The 6,251-nt window shown below is 51.6% G+C and overlaps 1 long non-coding RNA gene across 3 annotated transcripts; it reads left to right on the top strand.

The window, feature by feature from the left end:
• Positions 1-209: 209 nt before the first annotated feature.
• LOC135980380 (uncharacterized) lies at positions 210-6,205 on the top strand. 3 transcript variants are annotated; one of them, XR_010597467.1, is made up of 5 exons: positions 265-1,356; positions 1,933-2,148; positions 3,338-3,424; positions 3,790-3,908; positions 5,120-6,205. It is a non-coding gene; the product is annotated as an uncharacterized LOC135980380 (long non-coding RNA). The 3 variants fall into 3 exon arrangements; XR_010597468.1 differs by having other exon boundaries at positions 210-1,356; positions 1,930-3,424; XR_010597466.1 differs by having other exon boundaries at positions 215-1,356; positions 1,933-3,424.
• The last annotated feature ends 46 nt before the right edge of the window (positions 6,206-6,251 follow it).

The raw sequence follows: 6,251 nt of genomic DNA, 5'->3' as shown, positions 1-6,251 counted from the left end.
GTCTAATAAATTTGTTAGTCTCTAAGGCCTTGGCTACACTGGCAATTCACAGCGCTGCACTTGCTGCGATCAGGGGTGTGAAAAAACACACACACCCCCGAGCGCAGCAAGTGCAGCGCTGTAAAGCGCCAGTGTAATCAGCGCCTGCAGCGCTGCATGCTCGCTCGCAGCGCTGCAAGCTATTCCCCTCGGAGAGGTGGAGTACTTGCAGCGCTGCGAGAGAGCTCTCCCAGCGCTGGCGGCGCGACTACACTCGTGCTTCACAGCACTGCCACTGCAGCGCTGTGAATCCGCGAGTGTAGCCAAGGCCTCAGGTGCCACCCACCTGTTTATGCTCTCTGTATGTGTGTATATATATCTCCTCAATATATGTTCCATTCTATATGCATCCGAAGAAGTGGGCTGTAGTCCACGAAAGCTTATGCTCTAATAAATTTGTTAGTCTCTAAGGTGCCACAAGTACTCCTGTTCTTCTTTTTGCGGATACAGACTAACTCGGCTGCTACTCTGAAACAAGTACTCCTGTTCTTTTTGAATATATACCTGGGGGTTGGCAAATGCCTGTTAAGTGGCTTCATTACCCCTTGAATGGCTCTTGAACAATTTCAGTGTTGTGCTGATAGGTCTGGCAGGCTGGAGGCTTTTTCTCTTTTAACTACTAGATCCCCTTCCCAGGAAGACTCCGAGCCTGCAGGAAGGGTCAGAACAGGGATAGGAAATCCAGAAGGGTGGACACTAAGACCCAGTGGGAGCCCCCAACCACTTGGCACCCTAGGCGGCTAGTTCGCCTAGTGGTTGCACCAGTCCTGCATACCACTAAGCCACTGATGCCTATTGAACTTATCCATAGAGCAGCCCCATGGACTCTCTCTCTCCTCTCCTCTCATTGTGCCGTCTCCCTTCATAGGACAAGGGCAGGTGTGGTAGTTGTGCATCCCCACAGGCTAGGTCTCGGGAGTCATGAAGAAGTAGGAGGGGACGAAAATCATGCAGGGCAGTGGGTGCGAGAATGGAGCGGTGACTGTCGGTGTTAACTCGGTCTCTGTTCATTGAGGGGGGCAGATGTAGATATGATGGAAAAGGGAGGCAGGGATGAGGGCAAGAGCTCTGTGTAATGACGGCTCATGCTTGGCTTTTGCAGCTGCTCTTACAGAGGAATTGTTGTTCAGGAGCCCTAGGCAGAGGAGAAGCTGGCAGAAGTGGATCTGAGCAGCTTGGACATCCTTCTAAGCAGATATGAACAGTCCTCAGCTTTCTGCCTCCCTCATAACTACACTTCAGAACTTTTAGCGGCACGGCTGAAGCCTAAGATAAATGCATGGTAGTAGCTGAGTACACACGGCTGCTTCTCTTTAGGTGAGGCTTGGTTTCTCATAAAAGTTTTCATGCTTGTTCTGGGTGTGGGAGGAGAATTTCCCTATTTGGGATTAGCTGTGGGATTACGACCAGGGGAAGAGACAATAGTCTCTTCTGCACAGTGACTCTCTTGGGTGCAGGTGCAACGGGCTGCTTAACATTAGAACGTAAGAATGGCAATACTGGGTCAGACCAAAGGTCCATCTAGCCCGGTATCCTGTCTTCCAACTGGCTAATACCAGGTGCTTCAGAGGGAATGAATAGAACAGGTAATCGTGAAGTGATCCATCCTGTGTCGCCCATTCCCAGCTTCTGGCAAACAGAGGTTAAGGACACCATCCCTGCCCATCCTGACTAATAGCCATCGATGGACCTATTCTCCATGAATTGACCTAGTCCTTTTTTGAACCCTATTATAGTCTTGACTTTCACAGCATTCTCTGGCCAGCAATTCCAGAGGTTGAGTGTGCGTTGTGTGCTTTTTAATTGTATCTATAAAGGTGTAATGGGACAGGGAGAAGAAGAACATACACCGATGATAACTTTTGTTTTTCCCTCTTGTATTCTGCTTAGTAGGAAGGAGAAAGAAGTCAAGGGTAAGAGCCCACCCCCGGTGTGAGATGGAAGGCACGCAAGAGCCATGAGACAGTGAGCATTGTTGATGCCAGGCTATGGCGATGCCATCTAGCTGGAAACGGAGCAGCCGTCACTGTCAGTGAGCTAAGTGTCTGGTTTGGTGAGGAGTCTGGTCACGGCCCACATGGCTCCAGGCAGGGATGCGCCGTTAGCTTGGTCTGTACAAAATCAGTACCTTAGTAAGATATAAAATCCTTTGTTATGCCTACAATCTTTGGAAACATATTTTTTAAAGTTGGTGAAATTTCATAAACGTGTATTGTTGGGTGAGCTTCCCTGGTCATGCCACTCTAGGTATCCGCTCTGAAGCAGGCCATATTCAGTAGCGGACGTGAGCAGGGGTCTGAGAGTAGCCCTCGGCCTGTGTCTCCAGTCACCAAGTTGCACCACACATGTTATGTGGAGAGTCCAGAGCTCTGCACAGCACTCCGGGCTGACCTGCTCCAGGCTGGGCTCTTGGGTCCTAACCCTCGTGGTTACTGCTCCCCGAGGGCTCTGCTGGCCCTGGAGTCCGACCCCAACCCGAGTGGCTCTTAAGGTCTGTGAGCGGTCGAAGGGCGGCCGGGAACTGAGGAGCAGCCACAGCCCCGGGACCCCACACAGCACAAGGACAAGGGTGGGGAGCGCTGTGGCTGCCTGCATCATTGCGCCACCTAGCGTAGCAGTCGCCCTACCCTGCCTGGCTCTGGCCTCTGGGCTGGTGAAGGGCTGGAGCCTCTGAGGGGCGGAGGCAGAACTTGCACTTCAGTGAGGGGTGAGGCCTCGTGGTGGTGGGGGGGATGCAGCTGCCACAGTTTTCTGTCTACCCCACCTCAGCTCCCCCAGTGAGGAAGGGGCTGGTGCTGCCCCTGCTGCCCACAGGCTGTCACTGCTCCTCCAGGGCAGATGCACGCTGCGCATTTCCCCAACTGTCACCGCTGCTCCAGAAGAAACACAGTCTGTATGTTACCCTGCCTGCCCGCCGGATGGCGGTGATGGTCCAAGGCAGATAGCCCAGACATTACCCCGGCTGGCCACCGAGTATCAGTGCAGCGCTGTGGGGTGGAAATGATTTCTGCCTTACCCTGAGTGGCTACGTAGTGTTTGTGTTGCTCCACGAGGGAAATGCTTTGTGCTTTGCCGCGAGTGGCTACCAAGTGTCACTGCTGCTGCATGGGGGACATGCTCTGTGCATTGCCGTGATTGGCCACTGGGTGTCACTGTTGCTCCAGGGCAACTACATTCTGAGAAATAGCCCAGGTGGCCTCTAAGATACATGTGTGGTAAAGGCTGAGTACAGACGTCTGCTTCCCTTTAGGTGGGGTTCGGTTTGTAATAAAAGTTTTCCTCCTTGTTCTGGGTGCAGAGGGAGAATTTCCCTATATTGGGAGCAGCTGATCTTCCTGGACAGGGAGGAGCATGTTCACCTGAGCAGAGGCCTGGAACCGGAAAGGTGAGTACAGGTGCTGAATTTGTCCTTCTTCCTATGTGTCTCTCTCTGAGCTCTCATATGTTGGCCAACATACCCTCTCTCTCTCCCCTTGTCCTGTCTCTTTGCATAGAACATGGGCAATGGTGCATGCTCACAGGCTTGGTCTGGGGCGTCTGCAACCCACTGGGGCATTGGGAGGGGGAAGAGAAACATGATGGTACTAGATCCTCCATTGGTAGTGGTGGGGGTGACTGTGGGAGTTGACTGTCACTGTTCATCAAGTGGGGCTGATGTACAGTGGATGGGAGAGGGAGGGCAGTATCTCGTACACCAATAGACCTTTGGGCAGTGATGGCTCCTGCTTGGGTTATATGCTGTGTTTGCAGAGGAATCGCCCAGGACCCCAGCCAGAGGAGAAACTGGAAGAAGTGAACCTGAGCAGCCTGGACATCCTTGTAAGCAGAGATGAACAGTCCTCCGCTTTCTGTCTTCTGCATGACTGTCTGTGAGTGAACAATTATGGCACTCTATTCCTCATCTGTACCACTCTAGTTTTCTTCCACCATTCTCCTGCTGCTCTCTGGCCCTGCTGTATCACGGCACACAGTGTCACTGTTGCTCCTTAAGGAAATGCTCTGTGCATTACCCCAGGTGTCCACCCAGTGCCACTGTTGCTCCATGGGGGAAATGCTTTGTGCATTACCTGGATTAGCCACCCAGTGTCACTGTTGCTTTATTTGGGAAATGCTCTGTGCAGCTATACAGAGTGTCCACCCGGTGTCAATATTGCTTCATGAAGGAAATGCTCTGTGATTACCCGGGGTGGCCACACAGTCTCATTTTTGCTTCATAAGAGAAATGTTCTGTGCAATTACACTGAGTGGCCACCGGGCGTCACTGCTGTTCCACAGGGGAAAAGCTCTGACCATTTCCCCGATTGGCCATGTAGTGTCTCTGTTGCTCCCTGAAAGAAATGCTCTGTGCAGTCGTCCAACTGGCCGCCCAATGTCACTGCTGCTTCTTAAGGGATTACTCTGAGGGTACTGCAGATGACAACACAGTGTCACTGTTGATCAATGGGGGAAATTCTTTGTGCATTACCCCTTGTGGCCACCTAGTCAGTCTTGCTCCCTGAAATGCTTTGTGAATTACCTGGATTAGCCACCCAGTGTCACTGTTGCTCCCTTTGGAACTACTTTGTGCATTACCTCGAGTGGCCACCAGGTGCCACTCCAGCTCCCTGAAATGTTTACAGATGTCACTGTTGCTCCAGAGTAGCAGCCGTGTTAGTCTGTATCCGCAAAAAGAAGAACAGGAGTACTCTAAGGTGCCACAAGTACTGTTGCTCCAGTAGGGTAATGCTTTGTGCATTACCGAAAGTGGCCACATGGTGTCATTGTTACTTCATGTGGGAAATGCTCTGTGCTGTTACATCGAGTGGCCACCTGGTGTCACTGTTACTGCCTAAGAAATGCTTTGTGCATTCCCCTGGTGGGCCACCTGGTGTCACTGTTACTGCCTAAGGGAAATGCTTTGTGCATTCCCTTGGTGGGCCACCTGGTGTCACTGTTGCTCCACGAGAGAAATGATCACTCAGTTTCTGTTCATCCAGTGGGGCTGATGTAGATGGGATGGGAGAGGGAGGCAGGGATGAGGGCAAGATTTCACACACCAATAGAGATTTGTGTAGTGATGGCTCATGCTTGGCTTTTGCAGCTGCGCTTGCAGAGGAATTGGCCAGGAGCCCCAGCCACAAGAGAAGCTGGCACAAGTGGACCTGAGCAACCTGGATATCCTTCTAAGCAGATATGAACAGTCCTCAGGTTTCCACCTCCCAGATAATTGGCTCTGAGTAAGAGGTCAGTGCTTTGAATTCCTCATGTGTGCTCCCTCTAGTTTCTTCACAGGCCGTGTGCTTCCTCGTTGGGTACGGGCTCTGTGGTATCAAGGATGCGGAGGGGCCACAGTTTACTCTGCAGAGTGACTATGTCGGGTGCCGTTAAGGGGGCCAATACAGGGAGGAGAAAAGGGAAAGAGACCTGAACCCTAATTACAGGGCAGTCACATTTTCGTTAGTAAAATATTCCTCCTTTACACAAGGCGGGGGAGGAGTCCTGAATGTTAAAATATCTGGAAATGAACAGGTAAGGGAGGGATCCTGCTGAGTGTCCCCTTTCCAATCAATCCTCCGTCCCTCAGCGACACCCTTCCCGAGTTACCTCCTACCCCACCAAGAAAATGACAACTTTGTGCCCCCTACCTTTACCAAAAAAGACCCCTCTTACTTGTGACGCGGTCCTGTTAGTAGGGTTAGGTGCACCCACGTGCCGGCTCTGAATACCACCGCATCTACCTACAACATCTCAACATGAACACATTTCAGAAATGTAAGGTGCATTACCTCACATGGCCACACAGTGTCACTGTTGTTCGATGCAGAAAATACTCTGTGCATTACCTCGCGTGGGTACATGGTGTCACTGTTGCTCCATGCAGGAAATGCTCTGTGCATTACCTTCGGTGGCCACACAGTGTCACTGTTGTTCCATGAAGGAAATGCTCTGTGCATTACCCCACGTGGCCACACAATGTCATTGTTGTTCCTTAAGGAAATGCTCGTGCATTACCCCAAGCGGCCACCTAGTGTCACTGTTGCTCCATGAAAGACATTCTCTGTGCATTACCTCGCTTGGCCACCCTGTGTCACTGTTACTCCTTAAGGAAATGCTCTCTGCATTACCCTGCGTGGCCACACAGTGTCACTGTTCCTCCATGAAGGAAATGCTCTGTGCATTACCCCACCTGGCCACATGGTATCACTGTTGCTCCATGAAGGAAATGCTCTGTG

The sequence above is a fragment of the Chrysemys picta genome, unplaced genomic scaffold (assembly GCF_011386835.1).
Source record: "Chrysemys picta bellii isolate R12L10 unplaced genomic scaffold, ASM1138683v2 scaf2965, whole genome shotgun sequence".
Classification (NCBI taxonomy): domain Eukaryota; kingdom Metazoa; phylum Chordata; order Testudines; family Emydidae; genus Chrysemys; species Chrysemys picta.
This window is presented reverse-complemented; position numbering and strand designations above follow the sequence as displayed.